Raw genomic sequence first — 21,507 nt, forward strand, 5'->3', positions numbered from 1 at the left:
GGGCAGCTTATGCAAGCGGAGCTCCACTTTCAACAGCAGCTGTTATCGAATGCTAATTCACAATCCCATCTTGTGTTTGTGTATCCATGTATTCATTATTGGCACAGGACAGGCTGAGCACAGGATCATAATTGTATACAGCCACTGGTGCCGTGAACGGTTTCAGGCAGAGTTGTCCTCTTCAGTAGAGTGGCGCTGAGTTGCCACAATGCGGTATTGTTCTGCTACGTGCTGATATGAGCTTTCCTGTTATCCATTTTCACCTGAGCAATAACAAATTATGGAGGGGTCGCATAGAGAAATCAATAATGTGTTTCTAGAGGGAATCAAAGTCTGTGATGGGAGAGGTTAGGATTTCACCGGGCCAGACTCGGGTGAAACTCCAGCCCAGGCCTGATCTCTGTGGGAAAGAGGCAGAGGCAGCACTGAATACTCCCTATTCATGCACGATGCCCTTGCTCTCTGTCTTTCTGTCTCTGAATCCCTGTAACATGTTAACTGTGTGATGTCCAGGCCTGATCCAAGAGGTAGCTTGGGGTGGGGAATGAGACAGAAGAGGCATATGGACATTTATGAATATATTTGTATTATAATTATAAAAAATAAGGATTTGTAATCATTTGAGAATATAGGCTGCATATAAGAGATGGTCCATTGGATGGATGGATGTTGTATATTGAAAGATGCCTTTGTTGTTAGGGGTTGCTCTATCTTACTGTTGCATTGAGAGAAAACATGAAGTACATTTCATCAAACCAAAACATTTATCAGTCAGACTGAAATTTTAATGTTATCATTTATTTATTTATTTATGTATTTACAGTGCTCCTATATTTTTAATTATCAAGGCTGTCACGCATTCTTAAACAGCCACTTTAGTCAGCTAAAACTTTTTTGATGTCTCATTTTTTTTTAAGTACAAAAACTCCTAACATTGTGATGGTTAAATTATATGAAACTAATTCAATGCAAGTGAGCAAAAAATATATGTGGATTTTTTTTTTCATCTTGTCCTTAAGTTCTTGTGCTCACCCATTCGATTGATTAGAAACCTTAGAAAGTCCTTCCATAAGCATGTTTTGGATTCAGCCATTTTTTATTATTCTTAATATTATTTTTCCATCTTGAATAGACACCTTTTATCTTTAGTCTTTCAGACTTGGTCAATTCAGAATTTATTGAGTGCCATAACCTCTCCTTATATAATGTCTCTGCAGAAGGTCGTGGCTGCATGGCTACATGAATCGGAGCATTCATGTGATGATCTTGGTTGATCTTGGCTAATGTGACAGATAGTAAGAGATCAGCACTAGCATTAGCTTGTCTACTTTTGAAACACTAAATGGTTACAGCCAAAATTACAACTGTAATTATAAGCATGCCTGGACACTGACATGATGTTTGCAGTTTTACCTCTGTCCACCACCTGTATAAGCTTTGAAATTATAGTCTGCAAACTAGTGACTTCACAGTGGCTGCGTCCGTCTTTCATATACAGTCAATGCTTAAAAAACAGTCTCATCCAGTCACACTCGTAAAACAACCAACAGTCAATGTGGGTTTTTTAGATAACAGTCTTAAACAGAGCACTAATACAACATTCATAGATAAAAAGTCTTATATATCTAAGCAGTAAAAGTACACTGTACACCAGTTGTGCTACAAATAGCGCCTGCTAATGTTATGTAGTATTAGCTAAGCCTTGTGTATGTATCTTATGTCTATAATGTAGCTAAAAGAGAAAATTTGCTGCATGAATTTTACTGCTAGATGTTTTTATCCATTAATTTGGACCAAGACGCTTCACCTGTCCATATCTGTCACTCCCAACACTAGCTTTAAGTGACACAGGCCTGCAAGCTAATACTGCAGCTGTGTCTGGCAAACTGTACACAGTCTTTTATTACTGACATGTAAATATTTTAACAGTTTTATCACAAGATTAAGCAAGAAGTAAACTCGTAAATGCATCGTCTCATGTGTGCTTGTGTTTCTGTTGTGTTTCCTCTGCATTCTGAGATGTAAGATTCGAGCCATTATTACCAATAAAAGTTGCTCACCCAGTGCATACAGCTAAAATGGTTTCCCTGTTTTTTATTTTGCCTTACTTCCACGTTATGCGGCCCACTGCCCATGTGGATTAGTAACTCGCTTCCTGGTCTTGCCCACTCAACACACAGAATTTAAATAGAAATGACATCATGAAAATAAAAATACCTTTCCAAGCAGCGAACCCGATTTTTGAACGCTTTCATGCTTAGTAATATTTATAATACAAGGAGTGAAAACTGAAGGCTGCCCTTCGAGTCGACCTGAACAGCTTCAACGTGTAATCATTACAGCAATTGCACTGCCACTCAGCACCCAGCCCTCATAATAAATCTTTTGTGGTCCCGTTCCTTTCTCTCATAGTCGTGCCGAATAATGATGGTATCTTTACAGCGGCTAAATGTGGGAAACAAAGTGGAAATATAATCCTGTAATTACGACTTGTGGCCAAAGTGGATGGTGCTCAGCAAAACCCATGTTCACACATCTTTGGGCCAGTTCACTTAGCTAACAGTCGCCTATTCACACACACAGCACACAGAGTTACGCTAGTGTTTCTGGTCACTTGATCTGTACCGGTATTGCTCTCCACCAACTCCTCAGGGGAAAAATTTGCTACTTTAATTTCTAAACGCTCCACTGTTTTCACAAGTTTGTTGTTAACTTTGTTGTCAGTTTGTTCTGTGCATCTTTACAAACCTTTTCATGCTGATGCAAAAAAATAATGCGGTAAAAAGTGCTATCCTCACTCCGATCCTCAACGAGTACACCATGCACACGGGACAAAAACTTACAGAACAGGTAAGCAAAACATGCTGCATGCATATCAGAGAATGCATTGCACTCCTGCATGAGTCTGTGTGTGTATGCAGATTTCTGTACGAGACAGCGTGTCCCTACCGTGCTCCTCTTTAGTTTCCACCCTGTGCTCAGTTTCACTCTATTTCAGAGTTGGCTAATTAATCATGCATTATTGAGAGACAGAAGCAGTGAGTGTAATAGCCTTCACTGCAGTCCCAGCACAACGCAAAGTCGGGTCTTAACGACCATGTGTGTGTGTGTGTCTGTGGGAGCCGCTCAAGGTCGGGTAGAGAGAAACTTTGGATTTCTTTGATTTTCCTGCCCATTTTCAATTATTTAAGGATGAGTTCACACAAACGTGGGTACATCAGCCAGCACCTGTCCCCTAAGAGTCTGCTTTGTCTGTTCTACTCTCTGCTGTTCTGCTTTTTTGTGTTCTCCCACATTTGCTGGTGACTGGCTGTCTGTGTTTGCAGTGACTCAAGACAAAGCACTCTAATCCCTCTTCATCATCTTCCAGGTGGGGATTCCTGGTTAGGTGCAGTTAGCCAGTTAGTTTATTGATCCACGGCACTTGGACGTGGCATGGGTCGCCTGCACGTTCCTCTTCATATGCTTCACTTCTCTTTTCCTCTGTCAGCAGGCACCGCGGTGGACGGATGAACCGACAGACTGCCCTCCCCGTCTCCTCCTCCTCCTACCTCGGTACATAACGTGGGTCGGCACACACGTGCACACTGAGCTCTGCCGCTACGTACCTTCCTCTCTCATTCGCCTCACACACACACAAACGGACGTGCTCCTTTTTTTTTCCACACAAACGCAAGCACGCACAATTTTCTTGGCAGGATGAAGACCTTGCTTCAAGGGTTTAATCAGAGTCGAAGGGACTCTAGTCTGCAGGCAGCCGTTCTGAGAAATAACACATAAACCGAACGGCAGCGAGGTGCAGCAGCCCACTTTGCAATCAGACATTTCAAATACTAATCAAACTTGAGGCAGAAAATTTGAATTTAACTGAAGTGATGTTGAGGAGCCATCTGCCCATTGATTAGCAGGACACCGCAGAGATCAGTCTCCTCCAGGATGGCAGACGAGATCTGCATATTAGAAATATTATTGATTCTGCTGTTTTTATCATAAATTAGTGTGATTTCTGTGTCTAAGAAGGACATGGGTGACATTTAACACTGACTGACTGCTGCTGACCTCTCCTCCATGTCCCTTGATAGTCAATTTAAAAATTGAATTTTATTATCTCAATTATTGTTGCGACGTTACATTAAAACATCTCCTAACCCTGAGCTTTTCACCAATCTGAATAGCCGCAAAGACTTCCAAGCTGGTTTATCAGGAAGTGCTCTCCAACCAAGCTGGAAAAGAAATAGTGAGAATAGAATAGAATAGAATAGAATAGAATAGAATAGAATATTCCTTTAATTGTCCCACAAGGGGGAATTTGGTTGTAACAGCAGCCAGAAAGACACATATACAAACAAACAGGACACAGAACAGAAACATACACAATGTTTCTTACATATTTACATTAAGGACAATGGTTACTATAAACAGAGTACTGTATAGTACTGAATAGTTACACCATTTAGTCACAACAATAAAACCACTGGTAAGTTAAACAAATAACACTGATAATGTCATTACAATGTTCTGCTGACATGTACCCCCCTCCTAAGCCGTGCATGGGTCCCTCATGGAAGCACAGAAGCAGAGAAGACTGGAAACTGCTTGCCACGGCCACATGACCCAGAGGACACCCCCAAAGTGAACCTTTGGACCTGAAAAATACAGAAGGCATCAACAATTCCAGTTAAATTGCTTTCTACTTTCTACTCTGTAGCCATTTAAAGTACTTCTTATTACAAGCCATGTCTATCTGTTCATAAACATGCCTTCAAGTGTTTTCTTCTTATCAAACACACACTCACACAGGAGCTATCTGGCATTTCGTATTTTGCCCATGGGCACTTTAGCATGTGATCTGAAGGAACTGAGGTTAGAATCGCCGCCTTCTGATTAATGAATAATCCGCTCTAACTCTCGAGCCACAGCCGCAAAGGATCAAAAGACCCAAAACTAATTTATCAAACAGTGGCCTATACTGGCCACATGTACTTAGACCTCCATGGTTTAAACTTCAAGACAACCAACTGCAACTATCGGGATCACCCAGGTTACCTTTCTGGGAAACGCCCATGCTGGACACACTCAAAGAGCTTCTGGGGTACAACCACAAACAGAGATCTCAACTACTGTGTGTTTGTGCTGTAGACACTGCATCCACATCACCTACTGCTGCTTTCTAGACTCATCTAGTCTCATTTTAAGCCTAAAACTTCATTTCACTCTTGGCATGCTTTTTACTCTGGCAGCAGAAGTTGACATATTTTGAGTAAAGAGTGCCGAGCTTCTTTAAGAATCTGCACTCATAAACTGCATGGGACATTGCTTTTTAGTCCTAAACAATAGCTTTAGACGTGTGCACTCACCAAAGCTTGAATACAAACTTCTCGGGCTGTTTGTGCCACACAGAAACTTTATGTCTGACAGTTCCAATAAAAATGTTCCAAAGGGTACTGAAAGTACAAATATGGATAAGTAGGCTCGGTCAATGACTCAAAATTGGCACATTTGCAAATATATTATATATATATATATATATATACATACATACACATATATATATGTGTGCCATGTATAATGCTGTGATGTTGAAAACATTTTAAACATGGGAGTCTAAAAAGATGCTTTTGTTGCCAAGCACAAATTGTGATTAGAGGAACTGTTTTTGGCACTTGGACATTGGCTTCATTTCTCAGCCCATGAGATTGCCGTTTGGTTTAATTACTTTCAGTGTGAGTTCTCAACAAAGTCTGACAGGAAAGGAAAAACCACAGGCGTGTGTTCTACATGTGCTACTGTGTGCTGGGCTTCCAAAATCCAGCTGATGTCACCCTTAATACTGCGCCTGACAGCCTCTTATCACATTTACTGCAACTTATCAAGTGATAGAGCATTGCTTGCGAAGCAGACGGCACTTGAAACCGTTGGAATGGAGTGGAATTTTCCTCTAACTACCAGCCACGCTCTTTGATCGCGACTGGTGTAAATTTCAAGCTCCCTTGTTGAACCGTGTTAAATGCCCTCCCTTGTCTCACATGCAACTCGTCATACTTTTAAATTTAACTGCACTTTGACCCCTTGTGGCACATGATCCTTTGTTGCTATATGTAAGCTCTATCCTGCAGTCCTCCTCCCCGGCTGTTTTCTTCCACTTGTGTGCATTTATACGGCGCTAAATCTGCGAAATGCTGTGAAAGCTTCACCTGACCTCGCCACACTCTGAAGGCGTACAGCCCTGCTCAGCCCTGCTCAGCCCTGGATAATCTGGAGCCAAAAGGGAACAAAGTCAAGCCCACAGAGAGAGAGCGAGATAGAGAGGGGATAAGAGAGAAGCAGCTGATCTATATGTCAGGCTCCAGTTACATGAGAGGTGAGCTCTCTTAATGCCTCACTGCTCCCCATCACAAGGAAGTGGTCACACAGATCGCTGACAGAGCGAGTGACCCGGAAAACGTGACTCGCTAATAAACACACTGCAGTGTTTGGCACAGTGATAACGTGAGAGTGGAACATAATACACTGCTTTTTTTCTTCTTCTTTTTCAGTGACTAATCTGTAACCTCTGAGATCATCTGATGAAGGGATGTCATGGAAAAACCAACAGCTCGCTAATAATCGGAGAAATCGCTTGTCTGCCCATCTGTCAATCACCCAGGCGTCTGGGAGGAGGGGGACACATGCACGTGTAAGATTGTTGTGAGGACATTTTATTAAATTATTGTTTATTCTGAAGTTTAACCACCATAATTAAGTGTCAAACGCTTAGGTAAACCTAATTTTAACTTTAATCCTAAAACAAGTCTTAAAAAAAGAGGCGACCAGGCCAAAAAGTGGACAAACTTTCTTAAATTTGATGGTCTAAAAACTCAAAGTAGTTCAGCTAGACATTATTCGATATTTATTTATTGGCTATGTCATTGTCATTGATTTTGTGTCTTTGGTTTCCTGTCACAAATGTCACAGACTCGTGTTACTTGGGAAAGAGGTCCTCGAAAAAGCTGCAACCCACAGTGTTATGCACACATTCCCTGAGAGAGCTGAGTTTGAGAGACATCCTTACAGATGTCCTGTTTTCATAAAAGTAACTTTTTATATGATTAATTAAAGCTGCAAAACCATTGCTTACCCTCCACTAGGACTGCCACATTTCCAGTGTTGGGGAGTAACGGAATACATGTACCGCCGTTACGTATTTAAAATACAAAATATGAGTAACTGTATTCTGTTACAGTTACCGTTTAAAAAGGTGGTATTTAGAATACAGTTACTTTGTTGAAATAAATGGATTACACGGCGGTACTTCCCTGTTTCATATTGTGGCGGGTCAGGACTGTTTGGGTTTTGTTTGACAGCTACGTTCTGTTGTTCCAGGCGGCAGCGTTACGGTTGCCATGGTTACAGGGTGACGCTCTCTCTCTGCGTGTTTCCTGGGTGAGAGAGCGCCTGTTGTTGTTGTGCTAAGCTAATAGGCAGAATGCTACAGGTATAGCTCTAAAGAATGTAGCATCATAGGCAGTGTAGTCCGTGCTGCAGGGAGAATGGACTGCCATACCCGTTATGTGTCTGTGAGCGAGGGAGGGAGAAAAAGGAAAAGTACGAGCTGTCATCGAGCAAAAACGGGAGCTGGAAGCATGTAAATATAATAATAACCACTGCAGCCAAGAAGAGAGCCTGACGAGCCCAGTTGTAAGTAAGCTATTAAGACTCGACTGTACACCGTGTTCGTGTTTTCCTCCAAAAACAATATGTTCCTTTGGAGCAGCCTTTCAACGCCTCTCTGTCTCTCGCTAGCAAAGTTGATCCAGACAACAAAGTAAAGCTAGTTTTCGGCTATTAGCCCGACACAGAACCCACCGTATTAGCCAGAGGTCCCTTTACTACGGTTCGGAGCCGCGGACCTTCAGTAACAGTAATAAATCACAGCAATAGTACATTCATGTACTTGTAAACAGCATGATAATATATTAAGTAATCCAAAGTATTCAGAATACGTTACTCACATTGAGTAACGTAACGGAATACGTTACAGAATACATTTTGGGGCATGTATTCTGTAATCTGTAATGGAATACATTTTAAAAGTAACCTTCCCAACACTGCACATTTCAAAGCATCACGGAGGTGTTTTTCTGTCTTTTAATAGCGCAGAGATGGAGAAGGGGAATCCTGGTGGTCAGCAGAAGACTATTCCTGCAAGGGACCTCTTAGATTACAGCACAAGACCCCCTCAAGTGACTGCTGACATCCAAACATCAGGTGATCTCACCTTAAACCACCCTGCTTGAGCTTCTTACGAGACTGTAAAAGATCGTTTATGGGGACTTGAGCAATAAAGCTGTTCAAGCTGGAACCTTGACTGGTAATCAGCTGTGTACAGCTGGAGGCAACACTTCAGACATTAATGAGAATATGATTGATCACATGGGGAGTAATTGAAATTGATTTCTCATTGGAAAGTTAGGACTTAATCCTTGAGGTCTCCAGGAGTTATGAGGGTTATGAGATAGTGGTGAGATTCTGCATTATCATGCACGCCGTAGGCATGCCAACAGAGGTCAGCAGAGCAGACTGTGATCAATACTAGCAGAGACAGACCTGGCGGAGAGTGCTGAGGTATTTGTCGACATCTTTGACGTGTACCTCCAGGATACAGTTGAGTTGATGGATAACGTGCCAGGTATGGACAGAGAAGTTGTTGTGCAATTTGATGTTGCATGCCAGAATTTGAAGATTTCAGCAATAAACACTCAGAGGCAGATATGTGCACACACACACAACATCTGGCTCATCTGGCTCAGGCCCTGACAGGAAGTGGATTAGAGGAATGGTTGGTTTGATGAGGACAAGCCAACAGAGAATATCTATAATCTGCAAGACTACAAATCCAACCGAGATCATGGCAGCAGCCACAAGTTACATCTGATTGAGGCAACCAGCTGTTGTGGGGACCCAGCGTATTCCGGCTAAAGACACAGCATAATGAGTGCATAGGAAAGACAGGACTCAAACGCAGCAAGTATCTCTTTGCACCAATTAGCTCTTGATTCATGACATCAAACAAAGGTGCATTGTGACCATATGTTACCTGTGTGCAAACTGCAATAGCAGGGGACAACGTTAAATGCCCTCCTGGATTGTTTGAGGATCCGTTTGCATTTTAGAGTTGCTGTGTTCTCTTGGCACATGATAGGTCCATGACTAAAATAAACCATCTGAAAGCTCTGAGGCTTACAGCCCTTCTGTCGCTCACATATTAGGTGGGCAGAGGCAATTTTTTAAAGATAATTCAAATCCTATTTGTCTAAAGTCTTAAACCTGAATGAAGAAAAATTCTCAACTAACAAAGAGATTGCATCTCTTGCAGTTCAAGGATTATTTATAATAATTAAGGTCTTATTTCTGTCGGTGTCTATTCATCTAAAATTTACACAGGGTTGAGAAATGAGCAGTCAGTCAAACAGCTCCCAAATTATTTGAAGGTAAAACTGAGAGAAACTGCAGTCGAAATGTCAGATATAAAACTGCACCGCACATGAGCACAAAGTCTAATCATAACTGAGGTCAAAGTTAAGCAAAAGAAAGTTTGGTAATTATTTCCCATTAAAGTAAACACTACTTAAGTCGAGGAGCTCCTAACACCAGTTTTTGGATTTCAAAAAGTTCTTTCAAGTCTTTCAGAACAAAAGATGAAGATTCCAACTGACACACATCACGAACTACACACTTTTCTTTCCCCAAAGAAGCTCTTTGTGTTTTTCTCCAAGAACATTGGGTTAGGGTCACTCAGAGTTTCCCATTATTTATTACTTTGACTTCACATGGTCAAACTGAAGGGAAAAAACAACCTGCGCACCCATTTTATATCACGTCCAAAGTAAGACAACTGAAAACAAACAAAAGTTGAAAACCAGCACAAGATTTAGTGACTCAGTCAGTTACATGTTCAGTAGACTGCTGAGGCTGGTGTGTCACAACGTGAAATAGTAAACTCACCAAATGAAAAGTATAACTCGTGATTTGTCCAATAGAGTATTAAGTGTTTAAGAACTCAGTAGGCATAAATGTCACTCTTTTACGATGTGTTGAAGGTGAGAATGTTAACCTACAATTCTGCTTCAATGTTCTGTAAAAAAGGTATAAAGGCGAAACGGAGAGGTTTTATTGTTGCAGCAGATATAATGGTAACTGTGGGACGATGTGAGCTTATTGCACATGGGAACTGTTTGCCTTTTGTTCACTTTGTTTAACTTTGTAAAAGTGTAAAACTGAATCCGAACAATTTAATAAACGTACCCATGTGGTCTTTGTACTAAAACTAACTTCATAGTAACATAGTAACTCTATATTTTAACCTATATTTGAATATTTTTGATGTGTTTCAGTTAGAAGTATTATTTTTTTGTTCCCTGATTGCCAAGAAGGGAGAACAACTTAATAAAATAAAAATATTACTTATTCTGATTAGTTAAGGTTACGGCATTTACACACTGAGCCTGTAGCAAAACAGCAACACAGAATTCCTAGTTTGGGGGTTGCAAACGTCTCATCCAACATAAATACACACTAAACACGCTGCCTTTTTGCAAAAAATGTGTCCTTAAAAAAACACACTGTGACCAAAAAGCCGTCTGCGTCAAGCAATAATAACCTGGTCTTAATGTTTCTAAACAAGAAAAAGGAAGAAACAACGATTTTAGGTTGCTCACGTTCTCAACAGGAGACAGCAGCAGGGAGAATTTCAGAGTTTGGTCCAGGAGTTGAAGCTGCATTACGACTGCTTTCATACATATTTCATATTTCATCTGAGGAGGCAGAGAAATCATTTCAGAGAGTTGGGAAGAGTCTAGCTACGTGTCTGAGGTAAAATAGTATTATTTTATGATTTCCATGTCATTACAACAAGTGCATTTGTTGCCAGATTTTCAGATTTGCTTTTGTATGTGAAAATTGTAATTAGAAAAAAGGAAAAATCTAGCTTCATCTGAAAAAATAAATTCCTCCAAATCTAATTTATTGTCCTGCATGTCTAAATAATCACTGCTGAAGATCCCGGAGGTTTAGGAAAAGTCAGAAATGTGGAAAAACGTGGAAATGTCGTCTGCTGAATGATACAAGGAGAATCCCACTGAACTGGAATACAAAGTGCACAGAGGTATGGACTTTGGAAAGTTCATATGTATGTAAAAGCTCAGTAGCATGAATATGTTGTTAAATAAATGAAGAAGCAGTGGTGTGGCTGAAAGGTTTCATGAAGAGGAGTATTCTGAACACAGTTCAGACAAAGCAGCTATAAAAAGGATTAATGCTTAATGTTGCAGGCTTTGAAGAAGTCATAGTATTAACAAAAAAACAAAAAATGTAATAGAAAAACCTTTTGCAAGCCTGCTCTTTGTTTTTCAGTTAAGATTTCCAAGAGCAATGGTGAAATTTCATGCTCAAGATCCCAGTCGTAATACACTGAAATCATCCTGTGTGAAGATCCAGACAGGACTGACTGCAGGCAATCTTCATCCAACGTGCACAGAATCAGATCCCACAAAGCCGTGTCCTTGTTTTTCTTGCGCTCGCATATTTTTTTGCAAAAATCATTTCCTGCTTCTGTCGCTTCCTCTCGTAAATCACAGCGACACTTCTTTTTCCCTAAAGCATGTTCCTCAAAAAGGCTTCCCTCCCTGCTTCTTATTCATGCCTCAGGTTTAATGTTGTCTGCTCTGTGGTGTTGTTTTTTTAGCCTCAAACCACTGCTCAACTTTCCATCCTCCAACTCAAAATGAATACACTACGGGATGGTGCATTCAACAGTGTATCAGGATAAAAGTATCATTTTTTTTTTACTTTTAAATAGAGTGAAATAGATGTTCTTGGTAGATGCCGAAGCTTAAATGTGATTGATATTTCCTCAAGCACACAAAAATCAAGCTAGTCTCAAGTGAATAAGGTCTGCTGGAGCTGGAATAGATCTAACATGTATAGCAGGGCTCCAAAGAATAGGAAATCACTTTGAAGGCATGCATTTTCAAATAATATGGCGCACAGTCATGCTAAGTTTCATTTTAATACAATGTACTGCTGTCCCAATTAAAAAGCTCCTTCAATCAAACAGCATGAGCCCCCAGGCATGTGGCTCATTAGCTCTTGGGCTTCTAAAGTTAGCAGTTCTGATTGTTCTTTTCAGTGATTTTGAGTTTAAAGTTACTTATAAGCAAGTACGTTTTTAATTGTTGTTAACTGTGTTACTTTGTAAAAGCTACACTTTTGTATTTTGTTCTTATTACGCACTGAGAGCTGAACAGTGTATTTTTGGACAATTAAAACTTTAAGAGACACCATCAGATTCTGAGACGATGGCAATTTGTATAGCATAACGACTGTATATTTAGGGCATTAAAATTTCATGCCTGCAGTGGTGAATGTTCCCTGGTTTTCTGCTTCTATATTAGCTTTGCAGTAGGGATGCAACGATACCAATTTTTTCAAACCGATACGATACCGATACTTGGATCTGAGTACTTGCCAATACTGAGTACAAAAATCGATGCTTCTACCACACACACAAATGCAATGAATTGGAAGACAGGTTTTATTTTATTCTCTGCCGATAAAAAATAAAATAGTAATAAAAATGATCACAAAAAAAATTTCAAGTGAAAAATAAGCACTTCTGTTAAATTATTGCAGAGTATCCACATTGTAATTTAACAAAATATCACTGAACTATTGGGCACTGTCTCGAGCTTTCATAATAATAAATAAACACTTCTGTTTGGAATAAAATAAATACAAATTAGGTTTGAGAATAAAATAAACTTTTAAATTATTGCAGAGTGTCCAATTTCATATCGCAGCTCGAGTATGCTGAGAAGACGGTGCAATCCTATGTTTTCCACGACCGGCATTGGCTGGTCATCCAGAGCGATAAAATGAGTCAGAGCCTCTGTTATTTTAACTGCCCGTGGATTTTCTCTTGACATTTTTCTTCGCTTTTCCAAAACCTGAGTTAAAGTTGGCTGTTCCGGTCCACACTGCTGACATTTTGTTTAGCCTAGCTACAGCAGCCTCCAGTTTCTCTTTTTTTATCTGGAGCCGCCAGTCTCACTCGTCTAACCCTGTGCCTGTTTAGCGCGGGATGTCCCCCCAGTGGCCAATCTAAAAAACTACAACAGAAATGACAAGCCACCCTCTGACTAATGAAATAAGTTAGTATCGGTTCATGGTATCGGTTAACTTTTACGAGTATGAGTATGCACACATTTTACAGTATCGGCCCCGATACCCGATACCAGTATCGGTATCGGTGCATCCCTACTTCGCAGTATCCTGTAGTATCTTCTTTACTAATCCCAAAAGGTTGATTCTGTTCATCTGGACGCAGCGTTTTCAGTGGAGGAAACGTTTCATCACTCATCCACGTGACTTCTTCAGTGTCAGCTGACTGCAGGTTTCCCCAACTTATAAACAGTACACTTGCACAATGACTGAAAACAGTCCACTGAGTGAACAATGGGCTGGGAGGTACATTGATCAGTGACCACTGATCAATAGCTATGAGTACCACAGAGTTCCCCAACTCACAGAGAGTTGGGGAACGGCTGCAATCGCAGCATTGTGAGATCACCATCAGTGGTTGTTGATCAATGGTCATGACAATTTGCATATTGATTAATTGGGAGCTAAAAACAGTTCACCCAATGACAAATAAAGGAGGACTCAACACTAGCCAAAGAACAGCATGGCCAGGATCAGTGTTGTTGAAATGGATACATACATACATTTTATATATTTTATACCATTATAGCATTGCAGTCAACTTAAAAATACTATAAATTTAAGAGGCTATTCCCCGTTTCTCTAGTGATTGATTATAGAAATTTGAAATACGTCTTTTATCCTGTCGTTTGTCCCCTAACCTCCACCAGGTGATCCCTGAGCCTGGTTCAATCAGAGGTATCTTGCTGTTAAAGGGGATTTTTTTCCTTCCCACTATTGCCGAGTACTTACACATAGGTGCCCGTGTGATTGTTGTTGTTTTCTTTGTATTATTGTATCTTTGCTCTACAGTATAAAGCAATTTGAGGTTACTGATGTTGTGATTTGGTGCTATATAAACAAAACTGAATTTGCATTGGATTGGATTGAATTGAATTAAAATATCTTTCACATGGGAGTTAGTTAGATTGGACAACATATAAGCCTTAAGATGAAAAGAGAGTGTGATGAATGTGGTTCCGTCTGATATCAGGCTATTAAAACCTCAGGAGGAACATTTGAGTATCTAGAACAGGAGTTCTCAGAGTTTTTAAGACTAAGTGCCAATTAAGGGAGCCAGCATGTGGACAACGCAGACATGAAACACTTAGATTTAGTGTTTGTAATATTTCTGCTCCGAGACTGTGCTTATGCCTACGACCTGATTTAGACTGGGGAGCGTCTTCGTAGAGCCTACAACATAATCTACACAAGTGACTGACATCGTTACCATCGTTATGCTTGTGCTGGTGCATTATCTTTTAATTACCTTGTGTTTGCGTCCTAATGTTTTATAGACAGTGGCAGACAATTTTCTCTTTGTACATTTTCTCACATCAATTCTGATAGTTTCTCCAGCAAGTCCAGATGCTTTTCTTTCCAAGATTTTACACGTTATATTTTCCCCTATTTATTTGGGTACTTGGTTTTGTTAGCCCCAAGCATGGCTACCAAATGTTGGGTTCTAGCGGTTAAATTCTGTTGCGGACACGTAGTGTACATGGACAGCTGGCTACACAGATGTGTGTGGGCTTGTAGTTTTAAGATTAGGCTTAAAACTTTCCTTTTTGCTAAAGCATATAGTTAGGGCTGGACCAGGTGACCCTGAATCCTGCCTTAGTTATGCTGCAATAGATGTAGGCTGCCGGGGGATTCCCATGATGCATTGAGTTTTTCCTTTCCAGTCACCTTTCTCACTCACTATGTGTTAACAGACCTCTCTGTATTGAATCATATCTGTTATTAATCTCTGTCTCTCTTCCACAGCATGTCTTTTGTTCTGTCTTCCTTCTCTCACCCCAACCGGTTGCAGCAGATGGCCGCCCCTCCCTGAGCCTGGTTCTGCTGGAGGTTTCTTCCTGTTAAAAGGGAGTTTTTCCTTCCCACTGTCGCCAAAGTGCTTGCTCATAGGGGGTCATATGATTGTTGGGTTTTTCTCTGTATCTATGAAGCGCCTTGAGGCGACTTTTGTTGTGATTTGGCGCTATATAAATAAAATTGAATTGAATTGAATTGAATAGTCACTGCTGTTATGGTTCTTTAAAATTCACCTGAAGGTCAAATGCATAGTTGGTGCATTGCAGTGTTGTGTCTCCATGAACAAATATGCACGATTACAAAAAGTTAGCAGGGGCGCAGATGTCCTCTCAGAGCTTTACACTCTCATGATGGAATCTATGTTACTTGGACCCAAGCTGACCTTCCAATACTTGGATGCAGAAACTATAACACACTCTTTGGTTTCTCAAAGATACCATTCACAAACATGTGTGTCACCAGCAACGCACAATGGATGTTAACACTGTCTTACTTTCTGGATATTCGGTTATAAACCAATCGCCTGATTAGACTCCATCAATGTAAAACTTTATGATAACCCACCAGTACTAAAACCGATCATGGCTATCAGTGTTTTTAAAAAAACAGATGTTCTATAAGGGTTATTGCTGCTAGAAGTAAAGAAAATATGATTGAATAGTTCAGAGGTTATACAGTTATCGCCTTAGTTCTTTTCTGAGTCTCTAGCCCCCGTGAGTCAAGAGGATTGTGGAGCTGTTGTGGCTGTTAATAAAGTATTTGGTGTATATGCGAATGCATCAAAGATGGTAAAAGTTGGTTCTCATGACTCAGTTTTCATAAATAATTTTCAAGTTTTATCCATCATTGGTGGAAATGTCTTGAGACAGAGAGAGGCAGGCAGAGAGGATGAAGTATCCAACTGTAGTTAAGGTGAACTGAGGTTTGTTTATGATTTTCTATTGCATGTTTTTCACCGCTGAATGTAATCTTTTGTTATCGTCTGATCATGCTGTCTAACAAAAATGGATAGTAATACTGTCAAGGTTCACATTCCAAGCTGTTGGGGGGGAAAAATCTCAATGCAATAATCGCCAGCAGGGCTCTTTGTAGTTTTCCCGACAGTTTTACTAATTAAGTTAGATTAGTCTCTGAATACACGAAATAAATATCTGCTGGCTCATGGTTTGATAAGCAAAACAACACTGGGCTCCCTGGAGGCTGTGAGTGAAGCTCTGTCTGGCCCATGAGGCTCACAGTCAACAGTCTGATTCAGGCTGACAGCCTTCTGTGGAATTGGTCTGAGGAAAAGAAAAACAGCACAGCAACAAGGTGAATCACAAACGCGACAAGGCCGTGTAAGGATACGATCAAACGACAACACTCCCTTTACCCCGGCATGTCTGCGAAGGCCGCGCTGTAATTGGATGAGCAGCCTGCATTTGAAGAAATCCTCCTTCCTGATAGAAATGTTGAAGGACACTTCAAAAAGGTGTTGCCTAATTTAAATTGCATGCTGGCAAAAAGCCTTAAAACAAAGGGCTTATTTAGTGCTTTAGAAATTTTTGAGGCAGTTCTCTTTTGACCTGTCAAAACTAATGAAACAAGTGACTCCAAAGGCTTGTTTTCATTCATATATGTAAATAGCCTTATCTACAGAGGAGGGGAGAAGCCTGGATAAGGAGTGCAGTTTGTTTTCAGCATCATTATCGCCTGTCAAATGAGGGCTTGTTCTAATACTTTAGATGTACAAAGAACTCAGTTTGAAACCAAAGTTTTAAAACCAGTAATCAAATCCTCTCTCCAAAGGAAGAATGTGATTTATCTGGGTTTTAAAAAGTGAAGCGTCGTGCGGGCGTTAGTATAACAAGTAACCAGTACAGCGTTGATGCCGTGCCTGCCAGCTGTCAGCTTTTTACTAACAAGACAGCCAGCAGCTGATTCTAACGAAAGCCGAGTGCTTCAAAAAGCCACAGGTGAAGCGGACGACATCTGAGATAAAATCAGCCACAACGGCTGACAGAACCGAGGATTCAGAAGGATTCCTGCTCCTGAAACTGCTGCAGCATCGTCAGCAAAGTCAAAACTGAAATGATCTAATGCAAACGATCTGCAGCACTATCATCACACAGCGGGCTACAAGGGAGGCAACTGCTCATGCCAATTTTATGACCTGAAGCGTCCTTTATTTTGTGAATTTTTTTTTTTTTTTTTGTTCCTTCAGTGCAACTGGAAGATTTCAGCTTTGGAACTCGGGCAACTTGCACATTTGAATTTTTCCCTGATGTCACCGTAAAGCTGTTTTCACACATGAACTTCAGACGATTTCAGGGGAATCGTTTTGGGATTTTTGCTACAGCTGTCTGACCCACATGTAGCACTCAGCAGGAAATAGTCCGCTGCAGATGCATTCACTATACTTGAAATAGGGTGAGGGAGCGCCCTGATAGAGTAGCTACCAGAATGTTATCTGCCATAGAATCCACTTTTAGTTTTAGAACAACATTTCCTTATCTCCGTCATTGTTTATGCTTTATATTAATTATAAGTCACCCTATTAGTGTTCCTGATTTGTCAAACTCACTTTTAGTTATTGTTATTTTGCCAAGGTGTGGACTCGAGTCACATGACTTGGACTCGAGTCAGACTTGAGTCATTAATTTTATGACTTTAGACTTGACTTGAAAAAATGTTCTAAGACTTGTGACTTGACTTGGACTTTTACAACAATGACCTGGGACTTGAACCGGTTTACTTGAAAAGACTTGATATTTCACGCCAAAACTAAAATTTAACACACATATTATATAGAAAGTGTGCACCATTAATTCAATTCATTCATTCATTTATTCAAACCACACTCCATACGTATGTGTGCAGATTTTTTTTAAGAAGAAAAAAAAATACTCAAAAATGCTGCAAGGAGTTATTTTTTTCAGGTACATAAACTATGAAGTAGTCAACAACAAAAACTAAATGCAATATGCAAAACATGCAAGAAGAGAATCACAGACAGAGATGGAAAAACTTTGTCCGACAGTTGAAGTTGCATAAAGAACAGTAGGTTCTCTTTTGCTACGATGAGATAGCTGACTTCATATAACTTTGATGTCAACTAACTTTAATGTGTATGATATTTTTGTCATGCTATTTTAAAGCCGGTCCTACAAGCGCATCCAAGAATAACATGCAGCTTATCTCAGAATTGTCGGTGAAAATTATTCTTGGAGCAAAGTTTAATTGAGCTGCATTTTATAGAGGTGCAATTTCACAATTTGTGTATATTTTCTAAGTTCACTATTTCATCATGTGTTGAGAAAAACAGAGATTTAAAAATCACATGGTCTCATATTTACATTTAGCATATAACTGCGACATTCTTTTTTTTCGTTTTTTTTTTAAAGACTCGAAAGGACTTAAAATCCAAAGTTTCAGACATGTGACTTTACTCTGACTTTTAAACCAGTGACTTGAGACTCAACTTGTGACTTGAGGATAAAGACTTGAGACTTGCAAAACAATGATTTGGTCCCACCTCTGTTATTTTGTATTCTGATATTTTGATTCTTCTGTTAGTGCGGGGGTCTCAAACTCCAGTCCTCGAGGGCCGGTGTCCTGCAACTTTTCCATGTGTCCCTGTTGCAACACGCCTGAATACAATTAGTAGGTGTTTAGCAAGACTCTATAGAAGCAGGCTGAGGTGGCAGTTCAGCCATTTCATGTTACAGCAGCTCATGAGTGAATGAACATGGTACAATAAAAGTACTTTTGAAAGTACATTTTTCCAAACACTTATATTTACTTAAGTACGGTTAGGGGTTGCCACTTCAGCATGCAGTCAAGTTCTATGCTCTTGCTAATGACCTACTAATTTTATTCTGGTGTGTTGCAACATGGAAGAGTCCAAGAGACTGGAGTTTGACACCCCTGTGTTAGCGTCAGAGATGTTTGGTATGTCGTAGTTTAGTCCCTCTTGGTCTATTTGGCATATCTCCATGTTTCTTTTTAGTAAGCATTTGTCTCTCATGTCTTGTGTTCAGTTTTACTTCCCTCATCTCATTAGCGTCTCCTGTTCCTCATTTGCTCAGCTGTATTTCGTTCCTCTCATTGGCTTCTAGTGTGAGTATTTAAATCCTGTTTTTCCCCAGAGTTGTCTTTAGAGTATCTCCTCCTGTTGTCATGTCTCATATGGGTCCCTGCTTTATATTGTGGACAGTTACTGACTTTGCTGGTCGTTCTCTTTCAGCCATAAAAAAGGTTGTGTTGTGTTTTTATTTTATTTGTTCTTTAAACCTGACTTGTAAGGGCTAATGTCTGCAGCGCGTTTGATTGAACTGTAACGTACGCCGCAGTTCAAAGACCTCTCTATGTAGCCTCAGAGCAACTGCGGTCTGAGAAGATGTTACTTTGATGTGACCTTCATCTACAGCGTGTGCTCTGTTAATGTATCCCACAGCTTCTCTTGTGATCTGTGCATGTTGCAGTCAGGGGTAGTTACTTTAAGAAAGCACAACGCGGTGCCACAGACACCTGGGTCATAATCTAACAATAAAAATTACACTTGAAGACATACCAGCATTTAATTGAGGCACTGATTAATCACTGGAGTGCTTTGACCTAATTTCTGTTGTCGTGTCAGCATGCACCTTTGGACAATATCAACAGTGATGTTGTGACATGTGATACCAAGTAAAGTTCAGGCTCTTATCAATGATACTGATCTGATACATTGTATTTAAAAACTTAATGTGTCTGAAAAATCAAAAGTAATATAGTTTTATATCTCTATGAGACTGCACATGGAATACATTACACATTAATGCAGTGAAGCATTATTGTACTAAAGGCAGTAATCAAATTACATTTCCAGTTGTTACTGGTTCTTTAGTTACATGATGAGAGGATAGCAAAAGTATCAAACGTGTCATTTTCTTCCTGTGCAGCGATGCTACAATCAGCCTGCTTCAGTTAGTGTGCAGGGAGGAGCAAAACAGTGCAGAACTTTCAGAGGTTTTTATTTATATTGCAGAAAAGGACAAGAACATGGTAGTAAGGTGTAAACTGCATGCAAAAGAGAAATAACTGCATTATACTTCCGATGCAATATCAGCTTTTTGCATCAACACAGAGAGCATGCTAACACACAAGCAAAGAACCCGGAGTGAGTGTATGCTAACGCCAGCTGCAGCCTAAGGTTTATATGGTAACTGGTAATTTCAGCAAATGTTTTTGAGACTGTTCAGTTGTAGTACTTCCATTAGTTCGCGTCTATGTACTACACTACATATTTATGGTTTGTGTCTGTGTGTGTTTCAAAAGTTAGATTGAGCTGAAATTAAATAAACCAAATTATGCACATACTGACATTTGGAATGACTGACTAGAAATACAATAATAGGGCAGCATTTGCAATGTGTTGTTTAGTGTTTGTGGTCAGAGGCACAGCACTAATTATAAATACTATTGTATGTGTTCTGCTAGAATATATGAGTAATTTTTTCTTTTTCTTTTTGTAAGTATTTGTATTGTCAGTGTGACTGATTCACATGTTGGTGTCTTTGGGTTTTTTGTTTTGTTTTATTTGTTTGTTTGCTGGTCACTCAGCACTCCCAACCACAGAGCCTTGCGGCCAATGTGACTAAAATCAATAAGCTTTTGCTTACATTAGCACATAGCTAAGCTTAGCCTCTGGCAAAAGTAAATGAAACAATGGTTGAAAAATGACTGTGACAAAGCAGTAATGAGGAAAAGGACAATTTAGCATAGCCAACAGCAGTTCATTCTTCAGACAAGTCCAGTTTGCCCAGTTTAGGATTACTGACTGAGCATCATAGATGACTTTTGACCTCGGGCTGCACATCTCAGATTCTATTTATGCCAAGTCATAAACCGCATGGAAGTAGAAACCCAAAATGCTAACCAGTGAGTGGGCTCTGTGCGTTTGCACCTCAAAACGCTCCGACTTAAAAGCTGCAGGAACAAGCACAATATGGAAAACTGAAGTTGACTCAAGCGTGGTAAATATCTCTCAACCAATTCACACAATACACCATCCAGCCACAATTCCCCTGCCTCTCAAACACTCGTGCAGATATCCTGTTTGTGTAAAGACGGCGCGTCTCATCAGTGCAGCATTATACCCACAAAAGTCCACATTAGCACATGAATAGGCATTAAAACAGTGAATTAGAGCTCCCGTGATGCTTTCAACGTGTCCTTCCTTCTATCTCTTCAATCCACAAACTCAAGGCCCTCCTCAGACTCCTCTCTCTCTCTCTCTTTGTGAGATGAAAGGATGAAAGCGACGAGGATGAGGGGGTGGACTATTCCTGTCAGAAGAGGGCAAGCCTCAGTGAGTAGACTGTGCGTCACAGGTGTTTGTGTTTTTTCTGGTGCTTCTCTCTGGCTGCGCGAGAACGACATTTGTTTTGCTCTTTTTTTCAGAAATGCTGAGCGCATTTATTGGCTTGTTCT

The 21,507-nt window shown here is 40.2% G+C and overlaps 1 long non-coding RNA gene across 1 annotated transcript; it reads left to right on the forward strand.

Moving 5' to 3' along the window:
• Positions 1-6,068: 6,068 nt before the first annotated feature.
• On the forward strand, positions 6,069-15,044 carry LOC102790293 (uncharacterized). The gene is made up of 4 exons (XR_437138.3): positions 6,069-6,361; positions 6,537-6,676; positions 8,135-8,247; positions 15,004-15,044. It is a non-coding gene; the product is annotated as an uncharacterized LOC102790293 (long non-coding RNA).
• The last annotated feature ends 6,463 nt before the right edge of the window (positions 15,045-21,507 follow it).

The sequence above is a fragment of the Neolamprologus brichardi genome, chromosome 8 (assembly GCF_056152115.1).
Source record: "Neolamprologus brichardi isolate AB-2024 chromosome 8, ASM5615211v1, whole genome shotgun sequence".
NCBI classification, from domain to species: domain Eukaryota; kingdom Metazoa; phylum Chordata; class Actinopteri; order Cichliformes; family Cichlidae; genus Neolamprologus; species Neolamprologus brichardi.